Source organism: Gadus macrocephalus, chromosome 14, assembly GCF_031168955.1.
Source record: "Gadus macrocephalus chromosome 14, ASM3116895v1".
Taxonomy (NCBI): domain Eukaryota; kingdom Metazoa; phylum Chordata; class Actinopteri; order Gadiformes; family Gadidae; genus Gadus; species Gadus macrocephalus.
Genome location: NC_082395.1, coordinates 4,882,645 through 4,898,584, shown reverse-complemented (window position 1 = coordinate 4,898,584; position 15,940 = coordinate 4,882,645). Strand labels below are relative to the sequence as shown.

At 46.5% G+C, this 15,940-nt stretch overlaps 1 protein-coding gene across 1 annotated transcript in view; it reads right to left on the bottom strand.

Annotated features, from left to right (window-relative positions):
- The window catches only part of cemip (cell migration inducing hyaluronidase 1), a 96,777-nt gene extending 82,739 nt beyond the window's left edge, over positions 1–14,038 (bottom strand). Inside the window, exon 1 of the mRNA XM_060072167.1 lies at positions 13,888–14,038. The gene's annotated coding sequence lies outside the window, so the exon portion shown is untranslated. The remainder of the gene's footprint in view (positions 1–13,887) is intronic.
- Positions 14,039–15,940: the final 1,902 nt, after the last annotated feature.

The following is a 15,940-nucleotide window of genomic DNA, read 5'->3' as shown; positions in this document are numbered from 1 at the left end:
AAAAAGGAAATGAGAGAAAAAGCCACCGGTGATAAAGGAATAACAACCCAACCCCATCTTCCAGACACACACACACACACACACACACACACACACACACACACACACACACACACACACACACACACACACACACACACACACACACACACACACACACACACACACACACACACACACACACACACACACACACACACACACACACACACACACACGTCCGTGGAGAGGCCAGGCATCCAGATGTTTCCCCGGCCAGAGGTCTTCCTCCCTGGCTGGGTAATTACTGGTGAAGCAGCCGGCCTGGAGCTCGCACCCTGAACACTGTACTGTACGACAGTCGTCCCACCAGCCCCTCCTCACCACGCACACCGCATTGCTGTCATTTCTACCGTCTATGCGCGGCACGGTGACCTGTAGCCACTTGCATCGCCTTTCAGACGGCGATGTGCGCGCCTTAAGGAATTCTAATGCACGCAAACACGCGCACACACATGCATACAGACATACACACATGCACGCGCTGGTGCACATGCATACCGGGATGATTTTGAACGGGTACATAATTATAATATTCTGGGGGATTATTGTCTGGCTAGCACTGTCCGCACCGGTCCAGACACGTCCCAAAAAAAAAAGGCGGCAAATAATGTGTTTAAGAAGTAGAGCGGAGAGTGCATAGCTCGGCATCGGAATCTGGCAGCATTAAGCGCCGTTATTGCTCTGCGTTCTCAAACCTGATGACTGACAGAATTATTTAAAGCCATGCCTCTGTGTGTGTGTATATATATATATATATATATATATATATATATATATATATATATATATATATATATATATATATATATATATATATATATATCGTTTTTGGTTACAATGCTTACCAAATAAATGCACTGAATGCCACATATATTTAATCTGGATGCTAATGTTCTAATAACAACCTCAACTGTACAGTCAATATTTTTGGTGCTAACCCATCACCTGTCCTCGACATCCCAACGAGCAGCTGTTGTTATGTATAATATGTGCAGAGAGTCAATTTCTGCTTCAAGTTTGCTTCTTGAACTTATCTAATATATATATGTAAATATAAATATAGAAAGGTTTAGGCTAGTTGACTACCCATAGAAATGTGTGTGTGTGTGTGTGTGTGTGCCAAAATAATCGAACAATCATAGCCATACCACCCAGGATCCTATTTAATTACAGTTCCCCTCCTTACACGCATGGCTCTGACACGAGGGGACAATGCAGACTTCAAAGGCATTCAGCACTCACACAAACACATAGAGCTAGAAGCACACACACACTGACAAAATGATAACCTTTGGAAGCAGACACACAATAAATGTGGCCATGTTGAGCTAAATTGAGGTTTGGGGACCAGGGATTACTGGCCAAGAACAACAAGCAGGAGACACAACGTGACTCCGAGGAAGGAAGCCTTATGTGCTCCTGTTAAACTCACTGCAAACAACATTCGTCAAAACTGTTGACTGCTTCAAAAGGAGAACAGCTTGTTCTTATTCTGTGTGTGTGTGTGTGTGTGTGTGTGTGTGTGTGTGTGTGTGTGTGTGTGTGTGTGTGTGTGTGTGTGTGTGTGTGTGTGTGTGTGTGTGTGTGTGTGTGTGTGTGTGTGTGTGTGTGTGCTTGTTCTGGGTAACAAGAGAAATCCAAAGGCACTTCTTTCTCGCGCCCGAGCACGTTGAATTGCAATCTTTTCCCCGCTCTCCCTCTAACATTGACTCACTGGTCCATCGTAGCCCCATCCCAGCAATTAGACTTTCATGAAGATCGATCCCTACCCAGTGTGTGCAGATTACATTTAACATGACAAGACAACAGCACCACCCACCCCAAGCCCTTCCTCCCTCCCCCCCGATCACCAGGGCCGGGGCGCAACACTCTCCACGGAGCATCGCTGTGTAACCTGGCGGGGTGCGGTGCACGGAGCTAAACAACAGCAAAGAGGAAGCTTTCCTTCCATTAGCTACCAGGACCACGGTGTGTGTCTGATTGCGTTGCGTTGTGTTGTGTTGTGTTGTGTAGTGCACCTGGAGCCCCCCCAGCAGGACACTGCTGTCCATCATAGCAGCGTCAGCTCCTGAGGTTCCATCGAACGAAACCAGCCCCCCCGCAGGGGGGCCTCTGACTCTGGCTCAGAGCGAGAGCGAGAGAGACTGAGGTGAGAGATAAAAATAGAGAGCGACTGAGAGAGTGGAGCGGGCGAGCGAGAGTATGTTCGGTCAACAGAGCGCAGAATAAATAGAAGAACGGCCAGCCGGGGAGACACACAAATCGGGTTGGTGTTTGTCACCGTGCCGCTGGATTCAATAGCCTTTCACACACACGCACACACACACACACACACACGGTCGAACATGAAGACGCATATGCAGACAATAACACACATGAGACCTGCATACAAAAGCAAGTGACAGTCACTCCATCAAAGAACACCTGAGAGAGAAAAGAATGAGAGCGAGAGAGCGAGAGAGCGAGAGAGCGAGGAGAGAGAGAGAGAGAGCGCGAGAGCGCGAGAGAGAGAGAGAGAGAGAGAGAGAGAGAGAGAGAGAGAGAGAGAGAGAGAGAGAGAGAGAGAGAGAGAGAAGAGAGAGAGAGAGAGAGAGAGAGGAGAGAGAGAGAGAGAGAGAGAGAGAGAGAGAGAGAGAGAGAGAGAGAGAGAGAGAGAGAGAGGGGGTGATGGGGGGGAGAGAAACTCAACAGGAGGGAGACAGCTCAGAAACCCCGGCGTTAAGCAGCAGTGGCTGCCGGTGCCAGCATTCTGAACGTCCTCTTTCCATCACAGCCGTAGAAGGGCTGTGTGCCAGGAACACCCCCTCCAAAGCACCACTGGCACACCAGACCCTCTCATCCATCACGCTTGCCCAGAAAACAAAAGCCAAGCGGCTGGGGAAAAAATTTTGCGTTTTGGCACTGGTCGGAAAAAGTGCTATTCGGATAGAGCTCAGCTTGGACATGTTTGTAGTTGTGTGTTTTTTTTTGCTACGTGATAACGCAGAATGGAATGGCCTTCGGGACAGAAAGAGCCAATCGGAGGCTGAGTGGAAGAGGACTTGTTTTGTTTAACATTCGTGTGTTGTGAGAGAAATTGATTCTTCCGTGTAATGGACACCTTGGCGCAGACTGCAAAGTGCAATTTTCTCAGACAAGATATAACCGGGGCTTGTCGCGAGAACAAATCTATAAACATAATGCCCATTACATTGAGGGATAGGCAAATTGTTATTTTCTACCATTGCATGTCTGGGCTAGAGCTCTGCCGTGCGAGTGTGTGCTGGAGTGCATTTGTGTGTGTGCCATGGAGTTTCTTCTGGTGCAGACAAGAACATGGTCTAACCTTTATTTATTTTTTTTACATTGTTTCGTCATCGCCCTAGTTTCTCTGCCATGTCAGTTCTGAAGGGTTTGTCCCCGAGTCCTTCTCCGCTGTTTGGACGGGACTGTTCAAATCGATTCATGTGACGTAACTTTTTAACAAAATAGATCCACCATGCAAATCAAGCAGCTGTGCACGGACACAAATGCATTTATAAGATCGGTATAATATGGAATTCATAAACCGATTAGATTATAATGAATGAAGGCTGGACGATATGGCCGAGAACGTGCCCGATTAATGCTTTCTATTCATCCTGGACAAAGACGGATAAAATCCAGACTAATGGAAATATTTTGGACAAAAGCTACACCAATTAGTCTATGCTTTGTTTGACAGATGATGCAGTGCAACAAAGATAACTCAACACTGAGCCTTCCTCTGTATCAGCCTATAACAGCCAAGACACAACTTTTTTCATGTGGGCGCAATGGAGGTATGACCTTCTGGACTGGCTTTTTATCCTCTTTGACCCCCCGAATCCTTATTTGGGCGGTCTATTTTTTCATGATTGATCAGGGTTTTTTGTGCCTCTACCACACAAACCAAAGAGAGAAACAGGATGTGTGAGCCATAGTCTTAGTCCTACCATCCTGTCCTGCCTTGTTCTGGTCGAGTAATGTGTCTTACGGTCCAATATTCAGAGGTGTGGGGGCTCGCAGGGCACCGATTAAGAATTCTGGGTATAAATAACAACCCCCCATCACGGAGGACGGCTAATGAGAAGTAGAGGAGGGAGAGTGAGGGTTGATGGGAGTTGGCTTTCAATTCTCCCTTATTTAACTTGACTTTCATCACGGAGCGTTAACATCCCCAATCTGCCACATACACACTTATATCTTTATTTAATATACTAAGGTTATTCTATGTTATAACCCTGAGTTGAACGAGGTGTCCAGTTCAAAAACCACTATTTCACATGGTTGGAGATAATCAGCTAATCTTCTGCTTGAATTAATCGTACGTAACGTGGACTTCATGGTTCTATGAACATCGTTTATCCCTGAACCTGAACACAACGTATTTGAATCATGTCAGTGAAGGCAACGCCCAGTCCATCAACAGTTTCTTTCTTCCTTTAAGGAAAAGTCTAGAATTTTCTTTCAGTTTAGCTCCCGAATCCTTAAATAATCACCAGCCTCACATTGACTTCGCCTTCCTCCCATGGGATCCTTCCGTTACTCTCTGGGGAGGGTCTATTGGTTTAAATAACAATGTAAACCGTTTAGAAAGGACTTGGCTGTTGTTTCAACACATTATCTGGAAAGTCTGCCCACGTTTTTGCTCCAGCTGGGATGGTGTGGCCTCAAATAGGGTTTCTCTTTTCTAAACCAAAAGAAAGTTTCAACAATGAGCAAACATTTCAAATGCTTCTTGTACTTCTAACACGAGACAACAACACTGCCCCTTGCAATAAAAAGATATAGTCTTTACCGATTTTTATGGTCACTGACAGCCAGTGTTAAACAAACAGACACAGGCGCGTGTGACCATAATAAGCACACTCAGGGCTCACTGTTTGTTTGACCCCTGCAATTTAACTTACTCAGGTGGCTTCCCTTTGGCAGGCAGCACGAAGCCACGTGCTGCTTATATACAGATGCATATGACCGCACGCACATGCAAACACACCCACACGAATGTTATACTTACCTTGCTGAATACAATGCATTTGATGCGGAATTTGATTTCTGATAAATTGTACGCAAAGTAAAATATGAACTCACTTGGGCATGTGGTAATACTGAGGGGGCAAACGTGTTATTTCTCTTGCTCTCTTGAAATTACCTTTCAATTTCTGTTACTCGTTATGCATTAGTATGAGTCTTTATTTTAGCAAACAATTCCAAGCCTCAGTGGTAGCCTATTTGATTCCCTATTCCTAGATTATTGTGAATGCACACACACACACACACACACACACACACACACACACACACACACACACACACACACACACACACACACACACACACACACACACACACACACACACACACATACACACACACACACACACACTTTTTTATAGTAAGGATTTCTGTTAACACCATCAGGGAGAGAGACCACAACTCGAGCGTCACCAAGGCACCAGTTCTATATTCATGTTTGAGACAAGATGGAACGTCAACAAACTAAGGTTGACATTTAATGCTATATCTCACTTTTATGAACAGCACAGCAAGGTGTCATCACATTATTGTACAAGGCTGCTTCTCGCATTAGTATCATCGTGGTTATTAACTTTAGAATTATCTTTGATAGGTGAAATACACAGTTAGAATCCAATTAGGGAAAAGGATATGGAAGACATACTAGCAGGGTAATAAAGGTAGAAAATCAGGTAGTTTCTGCAGACTTCAAATTAGGCTGCGTGTAACCATGTGTTAACAGAAGTGTTTTACAGCGCAGACCTTGTGTCAAGTTATTAAAAAGATAAAAAAGATAAACAGGGAAGATAGCATTGAAGTATGGACACATGAAGATGTGATTAATATTTCTCTCCCTGGACGATGGCAGTGCTGCTCTAAATACTATGCTTATTTTTCGGGTCTGTTGATTTTAAAGTGACGCAAGTGAGACGGAGGGGGTGGAAGACATGAGGAGGAGGAGGAGGAGGAGGAGGAGGAGGAGGAAGAAGACTTTATGACAGGAGATAACAACAAAGCACAGCGGGCTGGATGCTTGGCCGCCTATTCAGACAGCTGTCATGGCAACAAAAAGTCCCAATCATTACTCAATCTAATTTGTGTTAGAATTTTAGCCCGTCATGTCCAATCAGCGACCATAGGCTTCAAAAAAATTCTAACCTGGCATTCTTTCCTCTCTAATCGTCTCTTCTATCTCTCCGCAGGGGCGGAACGGTGGTTTTAATTACAACGGCGGTGCCCAGGTGAATAAACCCCGGCGCTGCCTTCAAAGGGGCCCCACCGCTGTGGTTGTTTTGCGGTTGCTTTTGTGTCTGAAAACGAAGGATTTTATTTTGAAAAGGGCTAATGTCACGGGAAAACCATCGGAACTCCTTATCAAGTCACCATTGTGTGCCCCGACTGCATTATTATCACGGAGACTCTCCTCTCATAATTGCACCCAGGCTCCTCAGAAGTCCTTTCTTTTTATTACCCGAAAAAGCCACTTTCCTGCCCTCATTACGAGGCGAGAAAAAAAAAGAATGAAGTAAATGCGGTTGTAATGCTGTACGATGAGGTCTCCAGTGCAGATCTGGAAGCATGAGAGAGAAAAAAAAATCCTTTGTGCCAATAATTTGCCAGTAGGTTAATCCTTGAATTCTGCCCCCCGACCGCCACCGCCGCCACCGCCGCCACCGCCACCGCCGCCACCACCGCCACCGCCACCACCCCCACATCCCCAGACACATCTCAACCCCACTCTTCACATTAAAAGCACCCTGTGGGGCAAAGGCTATACCATTAATTGCTTGAGTATATTTTTATCCCTGTGGATTCTGAAAGACGGCTGTCCGTTTAGGGAGGCGGAGCAGGCGGTGCTGTGGAGGTCTGGGCACAGGACGGGGAGGAGAGCTGCTAACAGGGGCTACGCTAACCAGCCCTGTGGTCTTGCTTCGTGTGTGTGTGTGTGTGTGTGAGTATGCGTGCGTGCGTTCCTGTTACATCCCCGCTAAAGGCTTTTCTGTTGTACTTGGGGACAGAACCTTCCACTGTCAACCTAAATCAAGCGATGACATTTATTGCGCCTGCATGCAAAGTAACTCAGGAAAACTGAACGATTGTCACTGCCGGTGAACCTCCAGTAAAGCGTGGCCACTAGCCAACAAAAAATGAGAGGAAAGTTATTAAAAAGCCAAACAATTATTCAGAAAAAACAAACGCTTTGCTCGACAAAACAGATGGACGCGCGTGCTGGCGCCTCGAGATGAGCCGTGAATCAGCTCGTTTAAAAGCGACGTCTCTGTCGAGCCTCCAGAAGAGCATATGATTTATAAGAGCCAGGAGGTTTTGATGCCGCGCCATCCAACTTTGATTACGGGCATGCCTTTGCTTCACCACGCTATGGACCATCTGGTCGCTTGGAAGGGCAAGTCGGCACCTGTTTCTAATTAGCCGTCGCAGTGGCGTGCGTGTTATGGACCGGAGATGACTTGGGAGGTGTTGCCGTCGACATTTCAGGGCTTCTGCACTCCGACTGTTTCCCTTCTTTTTGTGCCCCCCGGCAGAAAATAAGTTAGTGTTACTTTTCAACATTATTTGGTACGTAGAATGCTGTGTGACCTTGATATTAGAAATAGCACAGAGCGAAAAAACATTAAATGGGTTTGTGAACGGAATACCTTTTGAAATAATGTACTGTATTAACAAACAAACTGAGAGAGGTACAAGGGCCTTACTGCATTGTACAATGGTGAATCCTACCGATTTTAAACTTTTTAAAGCGTTTGCATCAGCAACTCAGGGAATGAATGGATTCCCCCCTACAAAGTTTTGCTTCAGTCTGCAGGTCATGAAAGCGGCATGCTTTTTTTTGGGCGTATGAAGTGTTATCAAACTTCTATTGCCAGTTGCAGACAGCTGGTGTGTTGAACATGTGACAGTGAGATGTAAGGAAGGCAAGGGTGTTTAAAACTAAAGTGAGTCAAAGGGATTTTGTGTCACAGTACTGAGAGGCAATCAGCAAAGAGAAATATCCAAAGCACAGAACAAAAAAAGAACATCAAAACACGGAAAAGGTGTAGGCAGAAATGGGTGTTGATGATGTGACTAAGCAAAGTGATATATCACATCCTTTCATGTGTCGGGACCGAAGGCGCGCATGCTAGGTGTCTGGGTGAAGAATGTTATAAGCCTACTTCTGTGTGTCGTGCAGCAGCCAATTAACACGACACAATGAAAAATAAAGCCCATGTGAAATGCAGAGTGCGTGACAAGAAAATTCTATCGCCTTGAATTCGTACATTCCAAATAAAATACAATCTGACGACCGATCAAGGGCGATTCCGATGGTCGAGGAGACGAGGGAAATCTAGAGCGTGCGGCCACCGCCAGGAGGTCAGCCAACTCACACACCCTGGGACTCCACCAGGGCCCGAGGAAACGAAGGAACTGCATGTCCTTCAGCACGCTCAAACATCCAACCGATCATCGCACAGTGTTCAGAAAAAGAACACAGAGAAAACCTGCATAATGTCCCCCGCCTCGACGCGGAGCCATTTCAGCCATGGCTGCTCATAAAAAAAATGAAATGTGTTCGTCAAGTCTTCATGCATTTCAGGCAGACGAAGTGGCGTCTGAGCGCTAATCTGTGACTTTTGATTGAAGCGCCGTATCCGAGTCACAGCTAAATTTCCCATTTATAGGGGGAAAACGTCCTCATGGAAGGACACGTGTAGAATTGTAAATTAAACTGTTCTTGTCATCTCCATTACCCTGGATGGGGAACTGGTGGGCGACACAACGCCGTAGACACGCGGCTCAACCTACTGGGTGCGAGGGATGAATGTGAAACATTGCGGTATCTCGCAGAGAGGAGCATAAGCTGCCACGGAGATAAATCACATATGCAAAAGGAGTGAGTGTGTGTGTGTGTGTGTGTGTGTGCGTGTAAATTCGTGTGTGTGTTTGTAAAATCTTGTGGGTGTGTGTGTGTACATTTGTGTGTGTGTACATTTGTGTGTGTGTGTGTGTGTGTGTGTGTGTGTGTGTGTGTGTGTGTGTGTGTGTGTGTGTGTGTGTGTGTGTGTGTGTGTGTATTTGCGTGTGTGTGTGTGTCTGTGTGTTTGTGTGGGGTCAGCGTGGTCCACCCCACGCTGGGGAGGGAGAGGTGGGCAGAGGGCGGTGCGACTGCTTCAGCTTTTGTTCATTCCTTAATAATAAATACATAATGTCCCATGGTGCATCACATAGACGAACACACACACACACACACACACACACAAACACCCCCCCAGACACACACACACACACACACACACACACACACACACACGCGCCATAGGTGCACTCCAACATGCACAATCACCTTGCCGTATTTCAGACGCCGGGGCAGCCAGCTGGGGACACACCGGGAGATTCAATTCCTGGTCACCATTTCTATTTTTTTCCCCACCCTCTGACTCCAAAGGAACATTAATTCAGACCACGGGCGCTGAAATCTGCTGTGGCTGATGGTGAATATATCAGCATGGAGGATACGTGGACCATCGGCGGCGGGGGCTAGGAAAAGAAAAAACTAAAAAAAGAGCCACGCAGACCAGAGAGACAGGGACGCAGAGACGCAGACGGACGGACAGCCCTGGACGGACGGACGGACGGACGGACGGATGGGGAATACATCAGGGGCCGGGTGGCAGTGGCCGTGACAGCAGATGGACACCTGGGAGCCCAGGAGGCTGCTGACGACAACCTCTAAGCCGCCCGCCATGTTTAATTCAGCAGATCTTTGGGAAGACTAACCAGCACCTTACCATGCGCCAGGCATGTGCGGAGTGCGGATGAATGGATCAGGAAACGAAAATGCCTTTTGATTTGACGCGCGCATGATTTCGGGGAAGCTCACAGCGGGATTGTGTGAGGGACGTGTGTGCGTGTGCGTCTATGCCAGTGTGCGTGTGTGTGTCTATGCGTCTTGGGTAAAATAAATATCAAGATGAGGAAATGAGGTCTAGGTGACACCCTGTCGCAGCGGTAGAATTTTCCGGCAGCTCTGTTGGTGATAAAGATGGCTTTGCAGAGAACCTTGGCGACAGACAACGCAAACGCAGCTTGCACCCCATTCTCTTGGTCTCTTTGTCCCTACGTGTCTCCCGGTCTATCTGTATTTTGCACGCACGCACACGCACACACACACACACACACACGCACACACACACACACACACAAAATCTTGAATCAACCAATGCAAAAAGTCCCCCCCCTTTAATACGGCTTCTATAACCGCTGCCTTGGATATGTAATCTCCCTTTGGTTGAGAGCAACACCACAGCGTTGAAATACACCCCGATTAATCACCACCTGGCTCACCACATGTGCACAAAACACGTGCACACGCCTAAGAGCTCTGCCTGCCCAAACCCATACTTTGGCACAGTCGACCGAGGCTTGATAGATAAGCATGTTCCAAAACAGCATTTTGCTGATTCTGCATGGCTGGCCGTTTGCGTGGTCGTACCTCCGGGCATGCCAGTGTGAATGCGTAGGTGAGGCATTCATTAATACGGTTCCAATGCAATGCCTTTATGTAGAATGACTTAAGAGTTGCCAGAGAACTTTACAGTCCTAGATCTATCTCTGTCATCCGCTAAATGCCAGCCTCTGCTGTACTGCTTGGGAAAATACCCTGCCTTCGGAGCACTACGGGAATAAAAATCCGGGGGAATTCTATCAAACAGGCCTCAAAGTCCGCCGTTCACGTTGACTTTGCTTGGCAGAGAATGAGCGAGCGGGCAGCACATCACTCCAAAGGCATAGCAAGGCTTTATATCTATTTAAGTATTCCATACACTATGCTGTGTGAAATCCACCACAGCCATCACTCTTTAAGTGCTTTGATCTAAATTGGCCCCTCGGGATTCTGGGTAGAGGGGGGGGGGGGTGCGGCAGGGAGGTATCAGCCCTGAGAATATGGCCACTATGTACGATGTGTCTGTGTGTGTTAGTGCTCTATGTTGATAAGCGTGGAGGGGAAGCACCAAAAGCTTGACTGTCTGCTGGCTTCTCAGTGACAGGCAGCACCCGGACATATAAGTGGTGGGAGATTGACCGTGGAAGTGTTTGCTAGTACAACCACACACAAACACACACACACACACAAACACACACGCATACAAACACACAGACCAAACACACAGACATACATTCACACCAAGCAAACAGACACATACAAACGCACAAACACACACAACCACACACACATACACCCACACAAAAACACACGAACAAAAATACACACAAAAAACACAAACAACCCAGGCAGAGGGGACTTATGGCTGTATCACTCCACTGCTATGGCGTTTGATTTGAGTAATTAAGGACATTGATGGTTGTGTCTAGGGGTTGATGGGGGGGTAGGGTGGATGATCATAGTGCGTTAAGTGGAGTGTGTATATTCTAAAGGGTGTGGGGAGGGAAGGTTGACGATGGAGGGGGTCCCAGCGTGGTTATAAAAGAAGAAAGGAAAAAACGCAATGCATTGAAGCAGGGCAACGATAACGGTCCGTGGGGTGACCCATTGATAAACAAGCGGTACAAACGTCTACCCGGTCGTGGTGGCACGAGGCCCGGGTCTCCCTGACTCTGCTCCGAGTACACAGACAGCGTTTTTCCAAAGCTAAACTCTCGGAAAGGAGAAGCACAGAGCGTGCAGCCAGCGAGGCTGTGTGTACACGCACCATGGGGGGGGGGGGGGGGGGGGGAGGGAGGGAGGCAGGGAGGGAAGGACGGAAGGAACGTGGGGGGAAGAGGGAGAGATTTCCCCCCCCCTCTCCGAAAAACGAGGCTGGAGTACTGATGGTTTTCCTGAAGCAAACTCTGTCCTCTGGCCGGCCGCCCAGCCGGCCATGGTGGTGGTGACCCCTGCCAGGTCCTCCCCCTCTGATGTATTGGACTTTCCTGCTGGGTTTCACTGTGTGTGTGTGTGTGTGTGTGTGTGTGTGTGTGTGTGTGTGTGTGTGTGCGTGTGCGTGTGCGTGTGCAAGAAAAGGAAACTACACACAAGTATTTGCTCCACACAGTGCACAATAATGGCAAAATAAATCACATCAAACCTGCAAACAAGCAGAGTTCGGAAAACAGAATGGGGATCTTTCTCACGCTCTGCTGATTATGGGTAAAATTCTGTGCACAAATCCACAGGTTCTAGGGCATCGGCAAAAAGAGAAAAAAACTGACCAAAAACGAGTCACGGTCTTCCACAGGCATTGCAAGTATATCATAATGCTCTCATGCTCTCTCTCTCTCTCTCTCTCTCTCTCTCTCTCTCTCTCTCTCTCTCTCTCTCTCTCTCTCTCTCTCTCTCTCTCTCTCTCTCTCTCTCTCTCTCTCTCTCTCTCTCTCTCTCTCTCTCTCTCTCTCTCTCTCTCTCTCTCTCTCTCTCTCTCTCTCTCTCTCTCTCTCTCTCTCTCTCTCTCTCTCTCCAGAACTATGTTGTGGGAACACATAGAGCCTTCCTTTCACGATAAACAGAGCCCATCACAATCTCCTCTCTGAAACTTCAAACGCCACTTCCTCCGAACTGCCTGCCTGCCTTATAGCCAGGATCAGCCGTTTTGCCTTGCAGGAAGGCAGGCTGGAAAACAGCCATCATCTGAGGCAGCCAGACAGTCAGCCTTGTTTCTCGCTGCTCTCAGTGTGTGTGTCTTGCTGTATTTTCTTGGTGGTTAAGACACAAGGCTGAGGTCTGAGATTCCCTCCCCAGCACTGTGGTATTTATTGTCGTCACCGGTCCCCCAACCCACAACCTGAATGATTTGAGAGCTAAGATTCTCTTCCCATCATAAATCATCTGCATTCTTCCTCAGGTGACATCGGCATTTCAACTATCATATATCCTTCTTTCATTCAAGGAAATTGCCATGGTCTGTCCCAGAAGACCTTGGTTGCATATTAACCCTTTGTCTAAACTATTGATTGCTGGGTCACTAGGAGCTCTTGAATTGACTAATCACCATCCACTATTGCATTGTGTTCTACAGGAACAGGTCATTCGCTTAGGCTATACACACTTGGCCCATATCGACCGCCTGCCGATATTGACCCACAGTCTTCCACAGAAATGCAACTCAAACAACCGGTCGGAATAACAATCACAAGAGACGGATGAGCAAGAAAAACACTAACCTGTTGAGTAAGGGCTGTTTGAGAGCTCCGACGAGGCTGGATGCTGTGCACTTGACTCGGTGTTCCCTGGAGAGGCTGTTAAGGAGCGCACGTCTCCAACCCGGCGAGCGCATCAAGGGGAATGAGAGACATCAACTAAAACGACCCGGTGCAATTGCGCAGTCTAGTTCATTAGCGAGATAACAGCATCTGCACCGCTGTGGTCGACAGCTCGGAGGATGGTGTAGGAAGGCGCACGCATTAAAAAATATCGAGCAGCATAAACCCGACGGTACTTTGTCTTTTCGTTGATAAGCGATGTGACACACATTTGTGTTTGGGTAGGTCAATGGAGAGACGCAGAACGGGTGGGCAAACGGACTGTTGGAGACACGTGTGCACCGCAATGCCTTATCATGGGACCTACTTACCTTTACCCCGCGAGTGACACGCACCCTAAAGTCCAACCATCAGACATAGATAAACACACCGACAGACTGACTGAAGGACAGGCAGCGATGACTTTAAAGCAAAGCACCGACCCAATTTGACATCCTCCAGCCCACCTGTGGCTCACATGCGCGTACCACAGAACAGAAATACGCATGGAGAAGACGCACCACAGACGGACGCCCTTTAAAGATCCCCGAGAATGTGGTTCAAGAAGTCCATGTGGGACCTATGGGTACCGACCTGCAGCATACAGCCAGCCCCGATGGCAGTCGACCCGGCGTCTCTGTGAGTAGCGATGCGCTGACTGTTGGGTTGCAAAGACACGCCGAAAGACGAACCGTGCGCGATCCTCTCTTCGGTTGCGTTATAAAGGCGCAGCGCGGGTCGCCCGGTGCGCTTTATACCTCCAGCTCCTCTGTGTTTACTACAGCTGTGAGGGAGCCACGCCCCCAGCTGGCGCTGATTGGCTCCAGAAGAATCTGAATCTGAATTACTTTTATAACATCTTATTGTACAAGTAGGCTACATACGAGTATAGCCTACTTCTAAGGCTTGGTTCCTCAACAGCCAGATAGCATAAACAATACAAGATCAACTAAATAAAAGTAAAAAAAATACAAATATGTAAAAAAGTAGTAGCATAGCTCACAATAATGATAATAATAATAATAATAATAATAATAATAATAATAATAATAATGCAATCAAATAAAGTAAGCAATAATAACAGAAAATGTAAAAATGGTAAATATTAATGGTAATAATAAGTAATGAGGTGTATTCAAGTGTAAAGTGTCAGCACGCTATCCAGCACGCTATCAAAGCATTTGCTATAGGCTCGGCAATGCAAATGACTGGATTAGTGCACGCTTTAAAAAGAAGCGTTAAGTTGAATTATAATGACATGTAGTGTGCTACATACTCATAATTGCGCATGTTAACTCCTCATCATCACCCGCCTCGTCTCTGGTTGCCTTATTTGATTTAACAGTGAAATGGAAATCCCAAGGGATTATAAACGGGAAACCACGGCTTGGCTTGGGAATGAAATGCATTTACATAAGGAGTTTTAGGTTTAGACGTTCAAAGATTTAGATTTAACGTTTAATTATTTTAATGTTCTTACAGACATCTTTAGGGGGAGCTTTTCGATGCTGAGCACTAACTCAAGGACTATCCAGGCCCCCATGTGTTTCTTATAGATGGCATTATCAGGACTACTAGGAATTACCTTACGTGTCTTAACAGGTTGGCTGTTTAAGGTTTGAAACTGTTGTGGAGTTTTATTTTGCTTACATGCGGTCAGAGCATGAGGAGGACGCATCTATGCAGTCAGTGGTTAACCATGCTCAGGGGCGGCTCTAACAATTATGGGCCCCAGGCAAGATTAGGGTTTGGAGACACCAAATGGTTTCAAGACACAAATGTGTTTTTCAATCTTTTATAAATTAATATCACTTCTCAAACACTTTTATAAACAAATATGTAAACAATGGCACAGTTTAAGCTGATCATCATAACTTTTACGGTAAACAAGGAGGATAGAAAAAATAGAAAAGAAAGAATGTAACTTTGTGGACTGTTTTCCATTTAAAATGATTTCCTGTTAGCAGAGAAAATAAAGGGAAGTTTAGGCACTTATTTGGCTAAAGGAGCTATATTTTTCCATAGGAAATATAAAGTGCTGGTCTGACACAATTATAAACAAATTCAGACATCATTCTTAGTAATAGCTTCAACAACATGTATTATTTAAAAGGTGCTACGTTCAGTCGTCGAGGTCAGAAGTCCCTTTTCCGGCAGCTTGGGGCTTCTTCATATATTTCCTAAATGCATCTGGACAGTTATAGTGTAGATAAAGGCAGTCTATTACAAGCAGAAATGTGTAGTGGCTGCTGCAAAGAAGCCAGCTAGCTGCTACAAATCAAACGTCTACACCTAAACAGCATTTTAATGATGACATACCATCATGTGGGCTTTCCTTTCCTCCTCCTCTTTTCTCTGTTTTCTGAATTGTGCACCTGAGGCTAGCCCTTCTCATGGTGGAAAACTTTGGGAACTCTGTGTGTCTGGCACTTCTTTACGTCTGAATTGTCGTGAAGTGTGTCGAACGGTATCCCCTCCCCCCACCTTCAGTGCTCATGGTACAAGGGCACCCGACCAGGGCACATTGTGAAACATTGTGGTAGCAGGTGTGAAATGTGCATTTCTTTCTTTCTTTCTTTCTTTCTTTCTTTCTTTCTTTCTTTCTTTCTTTCTTTCTTTCTTTCTTTCTTTCTTTCTTTCTTTCTTT